Genomic DNA, 14341 nt, shown 5'->3' on the forward strand with positions numbered 1-14341 from the left:
GATCTAAAATCGTGTTATGGAAAACTGCTCTGCTCCTAGCAATAACTTCAGCAAGAAGAGTTACAGGCATTGACTGCTGTGGAACCTTTCCTCATTTTTCACCAGGACAGGGTTTCTCCAAGGACGAACCCAACATTTATGCCAAAAGTGATCTCCATTGTGGCCTTAAACCAAACTACATTTGCCTAGTTTTTACCCAAATCCCCAGAATAAAAGGGAAAGACTTCTGCACTCTTTGGATATTCACAGGCAGCTACGTTTTTCTTTGACAAAACAAAAGCTTTCAGAAAAAATGAGGAACTGTTTGTAGCATATGCTGCAGGATCACAAGGAAAACCTATTACAAAGCAGGCAATCTCCAAATGGATAGGACACTGCATCCACTTCTGTTTTGCACAACATGGCAAATCTGTGCCTAAGGGCAATAGGCCTCATTCTACCAGAGCAGCAGCCACTTCAGCAACTTTCTTCAGAGGGGTACCAACCAAAGACATATTAGAAGCTGCAACCTAGAGCTCATTGCACACTTTTACCAAGCACTACCACCTTCCTCTCCACCCCAAATCCAGAGCAGGCTTTGCCACTGCAGTTCTGCAGGGCTTGTTGGCCTCGCCTAATCCAATCTAGACCCAGCCACCCTACCTAAGCTTTGGGATTCTACCCAAGTGTAATGACTGCAACAGTGAAACACAATGAACATAGTGCAGTTGTTTACCTACCATAAATGTAGATGTTCGATTGTATTCACTGTTGCAGTCCTGGTTGCCCACCCACCATCCCCCTCTTTGCTAGGACTATTCTGTACTTCTCATCTCTGTACAACCTATGTGGTGTATTTGCTTTTAGAAGAAGAAAATGTTTTTAGTGATATATGCATGGTTGTTTGGCATATTTTTATCTTTACAGCCTTCATGTCTGGGGGCACCTGACATCCGGGCCAAGAAAAACTGAAGAAAATGGCGTCTGTTGCAACTTTTATACCCCTGGCGCACTGACGTCAGGGAAGAGGAGACAGCAACCGACGCCGGACCAAGACTTTGGAACTCGGGCTGACTACGGGCCACCTGCCAGCAGGATAACCCAAGTGTAATGACTGCAACAGTGAATACACTCTAACTTCTACATTTATGGTAGGTACACAACTGTACTTTTCTAATGCAAGCTATTTAAAATCATTTTTTATTACTTGGAGTACCACCACAGTGAAGTAACATCAAGCTATCCTTTACCTTGGTATTGCGACATCTTATGGCATGTGTAAGGAAATTGTGCTAGCATGTGTGGCTGAGTTTTTGTATATAAATTCAGATTGACCTGTGTACTGTATGCCAGCATGACTAGTTATGATACTGTAATACATGTTGATTTGTAGTCCTGTCTGATTCAGCTGCTGTACAGAAAATGTCATTGGAATGTTAACAGTTGCTATGTGGTACTGCCAGAAGCTGAAAGACGGGAAGAAACTTTTACAAAACAGCTGTTGGTCGAATTTAAAAATATGAAATGAAAATTAGAACTGGAACAGTTGACAGGCAAGTCTATCAAAGAGCCGGCTGTAATTGTCATTTACATTTGTCAGTTGATCAGATGTACTGTGCAGTGGATACCCAAAAAGGACTCACCAAGGAACTGTAAGCCTACCTTTGCTCTGTTGTAGTAATTTAGTTTAGATCAGGGGCAGTGTTCTTTAGTTAGGAAATTATAACCAATTAGTCCAGTTAGTTTTTCTGAAAGATGGATTTCTATCCTATAGTATTTGATTTCATTTTCCTGGTAATTCATTTCTATTTGTTGGATATGGCAGTTTTAGATTATTTAATAATTTTACTCTTTATTAAATATTTTTATTAACTTTGTGGGTGAACAGTCAGTGTTTTTTCACGAGTGATTTGAGTGTGCTTATACTTTCCTTGTTAACTTCCCGGGCCACTGTGAAAGCCTGGCTGCTTGGGTCATTTGCTTTAGAAGGGCATGAAGACACTCTGGCGCTTTTGCAGAAATGTTTGGATGTGTGAGATTTAATTTGTGTGAGTGTATCAGATGTCTAAAACTGGGACACATTGCTCTGAAGTGTGTAATGAGTTGCATTAGGGGTGGACAGAAGTATATAGTCCAGTCACAGGTTATAGAGCATGTTCCTGTTGTACTCCTAGGGGATAATTGTGGAATGTTACTGCTTATGTTCTTCGGGTTTCACTGTTGCAGTCATCACATTTGGATTTTCTGCTTGCAGTAGCCCTCAATCAGCTTGATTAACAAATTCTTGGGTCCTGCGTCAGTTGCTGTCCCTTTTTTCATGTCAGGTCGTCGGGGCTATAAAACATGCAGCCAACACCATTACATCAGTCTTTCTTGCCGTGCAGTGCCCGAAGCAGAAGCAGTTCGCAAGTGCCGGTTTTCCGACTCCTGAAATTTTCCTTTTCGAGTTTCAGAACCGAAGTATTCAACTAAAGCCAAGTACCCTGTTGGGGAAACTTTTTCTTGCTCCTTACCGATGTCAGTAAGTTAATTGCATTTCTTGTGGAAAGCAAATACCTCTCAAAGATTTTAATTCGTACTGTATTCCTTGCCTAGGCCCTGACCACAACATACCTTGCTGTCGGTTTTGTGCTTTATTTAATCGATGCACTATCCGTTGTCTCTCTATTTTCGCCTGTAGATATTTCGGTTTGCGGTTCAGTTATCCAGAAATGTCGTCAGTAAGCCATCCGACTACCGGAATTCCGAAAATATCTCAAGGATAAAGACAGACAGGCTGCCTAGGTCCAAAGCTGCTGACTACGCTTCTAAGCCATTCGCCAGTTTGCCGGTACTCAGTGAGGCGCTTTCGCAGCCCCTGATACCTGCAACTTCTGATTCACAGGCCTCTACTGAGATCCATTCGGAGTCCGGTATGCTGTGAGATGCTTAAACTGTGGAACCTATGGATGTCTCTACCTTGGATGGGTCTGGAGCCGCTGTACAGGCACTGGCTTCTGAGGGTGTATTCAGGCCTGAGGACTTGTATATCAAACCGCCTCCTTCTTCTTTAAGGCCCAAGCCTTGAACCGTGCCTACAAAACTGATGCCCAGGCCACATGCTCGGGCCTCTATGCCTAAAAAACAAATAAGAATGGCTGAAGATCTTGTAACTTTAATCTGGGGAAGCCAACCTCTCTCTTCTGAGAGACCTAGGACTGAAATTGTTTATGAATCTTCTGACCAGGATCCAGATTTTTTTTATGATCTGGATTTACCTTTATCTACTTATGAGGATTCTGATGCAGAGGATTCTATTCCCTCTGCTTTTCTTTTGGTGAAACTTTGCACACTCTAAGGAAGCATTTCCACTGGGAAAGCCAGGATTTTTCTGATTCGAAAAAGAGGCTTAGGGATTTCTTACTCTTGCCTCAGCATAGGCATAGGTCCTGGCAGATCGATTCAGTGCCAACTTCAACCCCCTCTCACCCCCTAAATGGACCATCTCAATACCAGAAGATTGCCAAGTTCTGGTAATAACGGCCACACAGGTAAAAAATGCACTCTCCAAAGCTAAGAATACAGCATCCATGGGACCAGATGACATCCCGGGCTGTGTATTACATGAACTACAATATGAACTGGCACCTCACCTAAGTGTCATGTTTAATCATGGACTCCTCTCAGGTTTCGTGCCCACTGAGTGGCGCAGAGCTACAGTTATCCCACTCCACAAGGGGGGATCCACCTTTGACCCTGGAAACTACCGTCCAATCAGTCTGACAAGCCTGATCTGTGCAAGGCCATGGAGGGTATTATCCTGGAACTTATAAACAGACATTGGCAACCTTCAAACACTGGACCCCACCCAGTTTGGGTTCGTGAAGGGCCGATCTGATCTCCTGAAACTGATTGACTTCTTTGAATCAGTCTCCAGAGCCATGGACAAGGGTAAGGTGGTCCACACAGCCTATCTAGACCTTGCCAAGGCCTTTGACACCATCCCCCACTCTGGAATCATAGATAAACTTACTAAGCTGGGCATTAATCCCTACGTCACCCAATGGGTTGCTAACTGGCTTATTGATAGAACCCACACTGTAAAAGTAGCCGGCTACAAATCCAGATCCAGAGAAGTGGAGTACCTCAGGGTTCAGTCCTGGGAGCGCTCTTGTTTGTCATCTACTTCTCTGAAGTACAGGCCAACACGAAGGGACTCTGGCTAACAAAGTTTGCAGATGACTGCAAACTGGGAGCTATTATTGAATCCCCAAATGTTGTGGATACTCTACAAAACTGCCTTACAGAAACAGATGCTTGGTGCCAGAGTCGTGGGTTCAAGCTCAATGCCAAGAAATGTATAGTCATCCCCTTTGGGAAAAAACATGTATCCGTGAATTACCATATAGGTGGCAGTACACTAAACACCGAAAGTGTGATAAGAGACTTGGGGACACAGGTGGACAGTGGTCTTGCCTTCGATAACCACATCACCATAACAGTCAGGAAATCATATGTGGCACACCTCATCACTAAGGGCTTTTCATCCAGAAAAAAGGAGGCCATTGTCCCACTGTACTCATCCCTCATTACACCCATTATAGAATACAATGCCCCATTTGGTATGTACCTCTCAAGACATCTGCAACAACTGGAAAGGCCCCAGAAATACCTCACTAAAAGAATCACAGGCCTAAAGCAGATGCCCTATGCTGACCGCCTTAAAAAAACTCCAGCTATACTCTTGTCGCTTATCGTCTACACAGAGGCTATCTCTGCTTAACATACAAGGCCATGTCAAACCCAGAGCTGTTGGACATGCTACACTTAAAGAAATTCCAATCGCTCAGAGCCACACCCTCCAGGGGTCTAAACCTTATCACAATCAACAAAACATGCTGGAGGGATAGGTTCCTGACCCAGAGACCCCCCCAGACTCTGGAATAGATTGCCCGTACATGTCAAGCAGAGTGCCTCTTTGGCCCTCTTCAAAAGGAACCTTGATTGGATGGGAGAAAGGAAATTCACCTCGGGGATCACGTCAGTTGCTCTGTTAGACAGGGGTCCAGGGAAGTAAATAGTGTGGGAAGAAATAGCCAGGAAATTATTATGGCTAGGCTTGAATAGGCTCTAGGGCTGATAGCCTAGTACCAACCTATGAACCATAGGCCTTTAGCTATACCTCCTGTACTAGACATTGATGCCTTTTTGGAATCTAGTTTGGCCCCCGATTCTTTGCCTCCTGCTCCCAGAAAACCTGACTGATACTGCAGGGTTCCTGATTCTCACAAGTTCCTTTTTAAAAATCCTATTGCAGACCCAGAGACTATTTCACAGGGACCCAAGGGCATTAAGGCTACTTCTGCTAAAAAACATATCCCTTCTGGTAGAGACTCCAGGGCGCTGGATAAATGGGGTAAGAAGGTTTACACTTCTGCAACCTTGGCCATTAGGGCCTTAAACTGTCAGTTTCATATGTTAAAGTAACATATTGGATTGCTTAAACAGAAAATGATGATTCCTGACTGTGCTGAAAATAAGGAATTGCAGGATTTAATGCATTCTGCTCAACAGGTTGGAAAAACATACTTTGCAGTGTGGGTTTGATTCTGTAGAGGCCTCTTGCAGGGCTTCTGTCACTGGGCCTGTATTCAGAAAGGCATACTTGGCTTAAGGATCAATCTTTGCCTGATCATGTTAAAGCTAAAACTGTTGGATGCTCCCTTAAATCAGGACCACTTGTTTGGCAGCGAAGCTGAGGAAGTTCGTAAAGATGGAAGATAAAGCTTAAATCTATGCAAACTGTTAAAGATTTCTTACAAGTTCAGCCTACTAGATTTAGTAGACATTGGCCCTCTAAGAATTTGTCCTTTCCGGCTCCTTCCTGGCCTCCTCTATCCAAACCCAGACACAACAGAAATCCCAGGTTTCAGTCCCAGGGTACGCACAAGACTAAACAGTGGGGGGCGTCTGCTTCCAAACCTGGGAGCAGTAAGACTCCCCCCTATGGAAAACTGCCTCAATGACTTGATTTTAAAATTTCCAAGCACTTCTCAACTGAATGCTCCTTTAGGGGGAAAGATTGGTCTGCAGGCCAAAAATTGGGAACTCATTACCCAGGACAAATGGGTTTTAAATAGTGTCCCAAGGATACAGATTTTCACTCCCACACATTACCAACGCCAAAATGTTGGCCAGATCTCCCCAAATCAGTGGGCAGAGGCTCAAAAGCAAATACTCTCTTTTAAACATAAAGGCTATTCAAACTGTACCAGAAGAGGAAAAAGGACAATGTTTCTACTTAAGACTTTTCTGGTACCCAGAAAAGACAATTCATGGCGTCCTATTCTGGACCAGTCTACTCTAAACACCTTTTTGGTGATTCCAAAATTCAAGATGCTGACTCTTCCCCAGTTGCTCCCTATGCTAGGAAAAGATGCCTGGATGGTAACACTCGATTTAAAGGAAGCATACCTGCACATCCCAATTGGGGAATCTTGCAGACGATACCTATGCTTCAAAGCAGACTATAATCACTACCAGTTCTCTGCTCTGCCCTTTGGCTTATCTACTGCTCCCAGAGCATTCACAAAGTGCTTAGCCCCAGTCATCGTATTTTGCAGACAAAGAAATATTCAAATATACCCATACTTGGACGATTGTTTAATTCAGGCAGAAAGCCAGGACATACTTTTGAATCATCTGGTCTTTGTACAAAGGGTACTAACTTGTCTGGGGTACACCATAAATGAAAAATCACACCTGGTACCCTGTCAACAAATTATATTCCTGGGAGCAAGCTTGAATACAGTTTCCCAGATGGCTTTTCTCACGCCAGAGAAACAAATTAATTTGACAAACTACTTCAAACAAGTGGCCACAAAAACCCTACTATCTGCAAGGCAAATACTACAAGCCGTGGGGTTCATGGCCTCCTGCTTTCTTCTGATTCCATATGCAAGACTGCATATGAAGGAACTACAATGGTATCTAAAAAGCCTATGGTGTCAACATTCTCAGGATCTAGAAGCAATGATTCCTATCATACCTTGCCTACGCCTAGAGTTCCTGTGTTGGGCAGAGGCCTGCCACCAAAACAGGGGGCTACCATTCACACCACCCCCTGCCGCCCAAACCCTTACATACGCATCAAACTATGCATGGGGGGGGGCTCACCTGGCAGGGATGTGCATTCAGGGCAAATGGAACCCAAGTCAAATGCACTTTCATATCCATTGAAAAGAAATGTTAGCCGTACAGCATCCTCTGACAGCCTTCAAGGATCACATTCTTCCAGGACAATTAATGGTATAGACAGACAACACCACTGTTATGTGGTACATAAGCAGGGGGGTACACATTCTTACCTCCTGTGCAGACTAGCCATGGCATTGTGGAACACAGCCATGAGCTATCAAGTTCATCTACAGGCTCAATTCCTGCCAGGAAAACTGAATACGCTGGCAGACGAACTAAGCAGAAACCTCATGGACCCACACGAGTGGAAGCTGGAACTAAGGATTTTCAACTTGTTGACAAGCAAATAGGGGAGCCTGGATATATACCTCTTTGCCTCCCCCCAGAACTATCGATTGGACATATTTTGCACAAGGATTCCCCACAGACAAGCTTGGAAAGTGGATGCTCTGTCCTTCAACTGGAAAAACCTATCAGTGTATGCCTTTCCTCCTCTGCCTCTGCTCTCCAAAGGACTACTAAAGATCAAAGACAAACCACTGACTATTTTAATTGCACCAGACTGGCCACGCCAACACTGGTACCCCCTCTTTAGTGTTGTCACTGTTGACCCCACTCAACCAGGGCTGCATCTACCTCTACAGCCTTTTTCAAAGGCTTCCCTACCTAGAGACATCCTAGAAGCTGCTACCTGGAGTTCAGTACGTACTTAAACCAAGCATTACCATCTGCCAGTCTTCTCTAAATCCAGACCTTGCTTTGCCACTGCAGTCTTGCAGGGCCTTATAGCTAGTCCTAATGCTATCTAAATCCCCCCCCCCCAATCCTTAGCTTTGGGAATCTACCCAAATGTGATAACTGCAACAGTGAAACATGAACAGTACAGTTGTGTGCACTTACCCTAAATGTAGATGTTTGAGTGTATTCACTGTTGCAGTCCTGGGTACCCTCCCTCCAGCCCCCTTTATTCTTTTGGCTGTACCTCTACCCTCCTTTACTAGCCTCAAAAGCTTTTTGGTGTATTTGCTTTTTTGTTAGAGGGATCACCTTGTATATTTATAGATTTAATGACCTTCCATTAAGGGGGGGGCACCTGACATCTGGGGCAAGAAAAACTGATGTAATGGTGTCTGCTGCATGTTTTATACCCCTGATGACCTGACGTCATGGAAGAAGGTACAGCAACCGATGCAGAACCCAAGACTTTGTTAATCAGGCCGAATGAGGGCTACTGCAAGCAGATAACTCAAATGAGATGACTGCAACAGTGAATACACTCGAACATCTACATTTATGATAAGTGTACGCAACTGTACTTTTAAGTGACTTTCTGACATTGGAGTCCGTAGTGAGGATTGAATCTCCTTGGATCTGATGTAGTTGACTTCATTTGTGCAGCAACCTATGGGAATCTGATCCGACTTCGGGTCCGAGCCGGCAGTTTTCAACAGCTTAGATCCAAGCTCCTCCCCCTACCCATAATCCCCTGCCAACCCTGACTGACCTCAGATCTAGTTTGTCGCGGTTTAACCAACAGCAGCTCGATCTCGAGTTCCAGACGTTTAGAGGTTTTTTGTGAGAAAAATTTTACTTTTTCTTTCTCTTTTCTACCCTACTTGGTTGTGAGTGCTTTCAAGTCCCTTTTTGACTAAAATCCTCCCTAGCTTAACTTTATATTTTTTGTAATTAACCTCCCCCTTCCCTCGTGGTTCCATCAGGGTTGGGTGTGCATGTTTGGGGCCTAACGTGTGTGGCTGTCCTCCTTTAATTAAAATGTCTGAGGCCTCAAAGCCTATTTTTTTCTAAGTGCACTGAGTGTGGCCATAAGCTGTCCCCGGTGGATGGCCACACTCTGTGCGTGCTGTGCCTTGGGGTTGGGCACCTCTCTTCTGGTTGTTCCATTTGTGCGGCGTTCAACCCCAGGGCACTTAAGGACCGGAGGTGTAAGCTGATTTTGGTGGGTCTTCTGTCCCTGGATTTGGCTTCTACCTCCAGTCCTTCCGTGGCTCCCGCTGCCACTCCTGCTTCCCTCCCCGTAGCTGGGACTCAACCTCCCACCTTAGGCCCGGAGGAGAGGGAGGCTAGGAAAGAGAAAAGGATGGAGAAACACCACAAGCAGCGGGTTGAGGCCTCTGCTTCGTCCCCCCCGGCTAAGCAGTCTTCTCCCTCCAGGACTTCTGGTTCTCCTTCTCGGATCCGGTCTCCTTCTCTGATCCGGGTCCTGAGGAGGAGACCCGATCTCCCTCGAGGTCTTCGAGGTGGCACTCCCGTCCCGCTTCGGTGGCCTCATCGAGATCGACCCGAAGCCTCACGGATGCAGATTTGGACCGGATGATAAGATTCCTCCAGGCCCAACTGCGGATGGGAGTGGGAGCTCAACCCCCTTCTTTGCCCTGATGGCTCCTTCTCTGTCCCGCTTCCCGGGCTCGGAGTCTTCGGAGCCGGGGGTGTGTCGGTGCCGATAGACTCGGGTACTTCATCGCCGACACTTCTCTAGAGTCCGTCGGGTCCATTTTCGTCTGATCCGAGCTCAAGAAGCCGAGGGCTGAGCTTCGGATCCGGGGGTAACAGTATGCCTTCGGCTCCATCCAGATCGGAGCATGCTGGTCCCTCTGATCCGATCGCTTCGGCATCGGCCCTGATCCATCTGGATCTGAGTGAGGGTCTGCTTTCGGATCCTAAAGAGAGCAGCTCTCCCTCGGCGTTCGATGTGGTGGAGAGGGCTCTGTCGAGAGATTCCAGGCCTCCGGCCCTTGCCACAGCTCCACCCTGCACTCCTCTGTTGGGCCTGGGTTCCATCACCTGGCCCCAGGGACAGCCTGCTTTGGAACAAGACGTTGTTGGTGAGACCTTTTCTGACAGCCCCCTCGAGGTGGTTCCTCACAAGCGAAAGTGCAAGAGGAGGCACCTGGACTGCCTTGAGTCCTTGACTGAGGACACTGATTTGGAGGAAGGGGAAGGCTCCCCAAGATCACCCCCTGAAGATGTCTCTTTTGGTGACATCATCTGGAGCCGTTTGAAGCAGGCCCGTCTACCTCTTGGGTGTCCCCTCCGGCCGACCCCCTGGTAGATTTGATTACTACCAGGGCATGGAAGGAGCTGGACACTGGAGCCAGTCCCCAAGCGCCTGGGTAAAATTCTTGGCTCCCCCTCTGACAAATCACATTGGCAGTCTCCAAGAGGGAACTAGCTCAGAAGAGTCCCTTGGTCCACCCCCCGAGCAAGGAGTCTCTGTCGATGGACTGTTTAGGGAAGCTGTTTTTTAGTTCGGCTACCTTCTCTGTGAGGTCGCTGAACTACATGGCACATGTTCTTCGACTGCAGCGGGACCTTATCAAAGAGTATGCTGCATCGCCCCCAGAGTCCATGTCGGCGGAGGGCAAACAGTTGCACCCCACTCGGATGGCCACTCTCCACTCTATATCAAACACCTCTATGCGGCTACTGTCTCATGCCACGGAAGGAGCCGCTAGAGCCAACGGAGTGGGCCTCGTCATGAGGCATCAGGCCTGGCTCAGTCACTGATTTCGCGGAACCCTTCAAGGCATCTTTCGCTAATGCCCCTTTCGATGGTTCTGCCCTTTTTGGCAAAACCGTTCGTGATACTTTGGTCCAGAGCGAGAAAGACGGGAAGGCGACCCGACTGCTCCACTCTGGAGGCAGTCGGGGGGGGGGGCGTTTCTCGAAGCACCTAGCAGCTTGGGAGTCCATCACGACAGACCGCTGGGTGCTTCGCATCATATCCAGAGGATATCAGATCCCCTTCTCTCTTTACCCACACAGCCCCAGATACCTCACCGATGTCCCACCCGATCAGAGGGAGGCTGCAGCAATGGAAATCCAACAGTTGCTGGGGAAAGAGCCATCCAACACGTCCCCCCCACAACAGTGTGGGTCAGGTTTTTACTCTAGGTTCTTCTTGGTGCCAAAAAAGACGGGGGACTTGAGACCAATCCTTGACCTCTCCCCCCTGAACCTGTCAGTAAACAAAGAGAAATTCCGCATGGTCACTCTTCAGTCCTTTCTCCCCCTCTTGCGGGAGAATGACTGGATGTGCTCTATAGACCTCAAGGATGCGTACTACCACATTCTGATGGACAGGCGATTCAGAAGGTTCCTCCGCTTCCGGCTAGGAGCCAGTCATTACCAATTCAGGGTCCTCCCCTTTGGTCTCACCACAGCCCCCAGGGTGTTCACCAAAGTGTTAGCGGCCCACCTGAGACTCCAGGGAATGCAGGTTTTCCCATTACCTGGACAACTGTCTCCTGACCGCCCCGACAAGGCATCTACTCTGCGTAGCCAGAAACTACTTTCTTCATCTAGCTCCCCGGCTGGGGATCACTATCAACCTACAGAAGTCGTCTCTTGCCCTGTCTCGGACCATAGACTTCATAGGGGCCAGATTACACACAAGCTCCTAGCCTTTTTGACCACGGACCGGCTATGAATCCTGAGGCTACATGTGCGGGCCATTATGCAATCCCCAACTCCTCCAGCAGAATTTGTCCTGAGGGCTCTAGTTTCAATGGCGGCGGCAATCACTCTATTGCCAGTGGTGCGTTTGAGCATCAGGGTCTTACAATGGGCCCTCCAAGTCCAGTGGTCCTTTCTTCAATATCCTCTCAGCCATCCCATTCCCCTCAGCAGGGCTTGCAAGAGGGCCCTCTTATGGTGGCTCCAATCTCCAGACCTCCAGGAAGGACGCACCTTTTCTATGGCCCCTCCCCTAGCCAGGGTGACCACGGATGCCTCCCGCCTCGGGTGGGGAGGGGGGCATTGTTCGGGCAGGACAGTCCAAGGCACGTGGGACCTCACAGACTTCATTGCATATCAATGTCCTAGAGATGAGGGCAGTGCTGTTGGCGTTGCAAGCACTTTAGGACCTTCTTCCTGTAGGAACGATTGCGATTCAGACAGACATGTCTGTTGTCTGGTACATCAACAAAGGAGGAACCAGGTCTTACCCACTCTGTCGAGAGGCCATGAGGGTGTGGGAATGGGCGATCTCCACCAACCGTTTTCTCATAGCAACGCACATTCCGGGGCGGTCCAACATCCTAGCGGACAGACTGTCACACCATCCTGTTACCATACGAGTGGTCTCTGAACCTCGAGGTAGTGAATCGGATTTTGGCCGAATGGGGTCAACCATGTTGCTATCTCTTTGCCTCTCTCTCGAACACAAAATGTTACGACTACTTCGCTCTCATCCCCCCCCCCCCCGGGGAATCTCCGAGAGACGCTCTGGTGCATGCTTGGCCACCCAGTCTATTTTATGCTTTACCCTCCTCTTCCTCTGATGCTAAAGTTTCTACAGAAAGCCAGTCGGTTGGGGAGCAGGATAATCCTCATTGCCCCATTCTGGCCTCGTCAAGCCTGGTTCCCTTACCTTTGGTCTCATCTGGTGAATCCTCCTTGGATTCTAGATCCCCTTCCAGATCTGATATCCCACCCCCTAGATCTCCCAGTCCCGAACCTGGACAATCTCAAGCTCACAACTTGGCTACTCCAGTTCCACTCATAGCTAGGACTCATGGTATCTCTTCCCCTGTTAAAGCTATCCTAGTAGCAGCGCACACGCCTTCTACTAGAAAGATCTATAGTAGCAAATGGAAGTGTTTCTCCATTTGGGTGGAACGTCAGAATTTGGATCCTTTCACAGCTCCTTTGCCTGCTGTATTAGACTTCCTGTCGGGGCTGTTTCATCAGGGGGCTAGCTCCTCCACAGTCAAAGTTCAACTAGCAGCTATCTCTCATTATCATGTGGGAAATGAACTGGGCCCTTTGATCACCACGAAATTGTGTAAGAACTTTCTGAAGGGCACCTTTCTGCTCAGACCTCCAGTGAAGGATGTAGTCCCTCCTTGGGATTTGACGCTGGTGCTTCAGGCCTTGACAGCTCCCCCATTTGAGCCTGCAGCTTCAGTAGATCTTAAATTCCTGTCATGGAAAACGGCCTTTCTTGTCGCTGTCACCTCGGCTCGAAGGGTCTCTGAACTACAAGCCCTCTGTGTAAAACCCCCATACTTGACTTTTCACAAGGATAGAGTTTACCTCAGGACCAATCCCTCTCTTCTTCCCAAATTGCATCTGAGTCGAATACTAATCAGTCCATTAACCTACCAGTCTTTTTTCATAATTACCAAAACAAAGGGGAATACAAATTACACTCACTGGATGTGCATAGACAACTTCGCTTCTACATCCACAGGACATCTGGTCATAGCCAATCTGACCAGTTGTTAGTCTCCTTTGCCAAATTTAACTTTGGTAAATCTGTGTCTGAAGTCACGCTGTCTAGGTGGATTTCACAGTGTATCCTTTTAGCATATGAAAGTTCTGGCAGGCCCGCACCTCAGGGAGTCCATGCCCACTCTACTCGATCTGTCTACCTCTGCGGCCTTTAGCGCTAGAGTCTCTTTGGATGATATTTGCTCGGCAGCCACTTGGGCCTCATCTCATACCTTTATCAATCACTATAAATTGGACATTATCTCCAGAGGGAGAGCATCCCTTGGCTCTGCAGTGCTCCGGAACATCCTTCCATGAAGGCCGCCCAAGGTTCAGGTAGCTGGGGACTCCATCCCATAGGTTGCTGCACAAATGAAGTTAACTACTTCAGATTAAGAAGTTATGTACTCACCATAACGTTCCATCTGAGTAGGTAAACTTCATTTGTCAGCAACCGTCCCTCCCTCCTGCCCCCTCACCTTCGGATGTTTTTTCATACTCAGGTTTACACGGTGTGTTAACTATTTTATATTTGAGAGTAATTATCTTCAAGCAGTATCTGCTTTTGGGCAAACTCTATCTGAGGTCAGTCAGGGTTGGCAGAGGATTATGGGTAGGGGGAGGAGCTTGGAGCTCGGATCTAAGCTGTTGAAAACTGCCAGCTCGGATCCGATTCTCATAGGTTGCTGACAAATGAAGTTTACCTCCTCAGATGGAACGTTATGGTAAGTACATAACTTATTATTTACTGACCCAGGATAGTGGAAAACATCATTGTTGACAGTCCAGTGAGATATTATCCAGTTGTCACATTAATTGTTGGCAGTCCAGTGGGATGTTAACTGGACGTCACAGCATGTACCAAGTGTTTAGGAATCATTGTGTCCATGTATTTGTTATGCATCCTATAGTAACTTTCTGGTATTGCTTTGAAAATGTAGATAATTTACTGAAA

At 47.3% G+C, this 14341-nt stretch overlaps 1 protein-coding gene across 2 annotated transcripts in view; it reads left to right on the forward strand.

Moving 5' to 3' along the window:
• Positions 1-14341, forward strand: part of DPP9 (dipeptidyl peptidase 9) — a 1882741-nt gene that overhangs the window by 428242 nt on the left and 1440158 nt on the right. The window lies entirely within an intron of this gene.

Source organism: Protopterus annectens, chromosome 13.part0, assembly GCF_019279795.1.
Source record: "Protopterus annectens isolate FY-2018-M chromosome 13.part0, PAN1.0, whole genome shotgun sequence".
In the NCBI taxonomy this organism is placed as follows: domain Eukaryota; kingdom Metazoa; phylum Chordata; order Ceratodontiformes; family Protopteridae; genus Protopterus; species Protopterus annectens.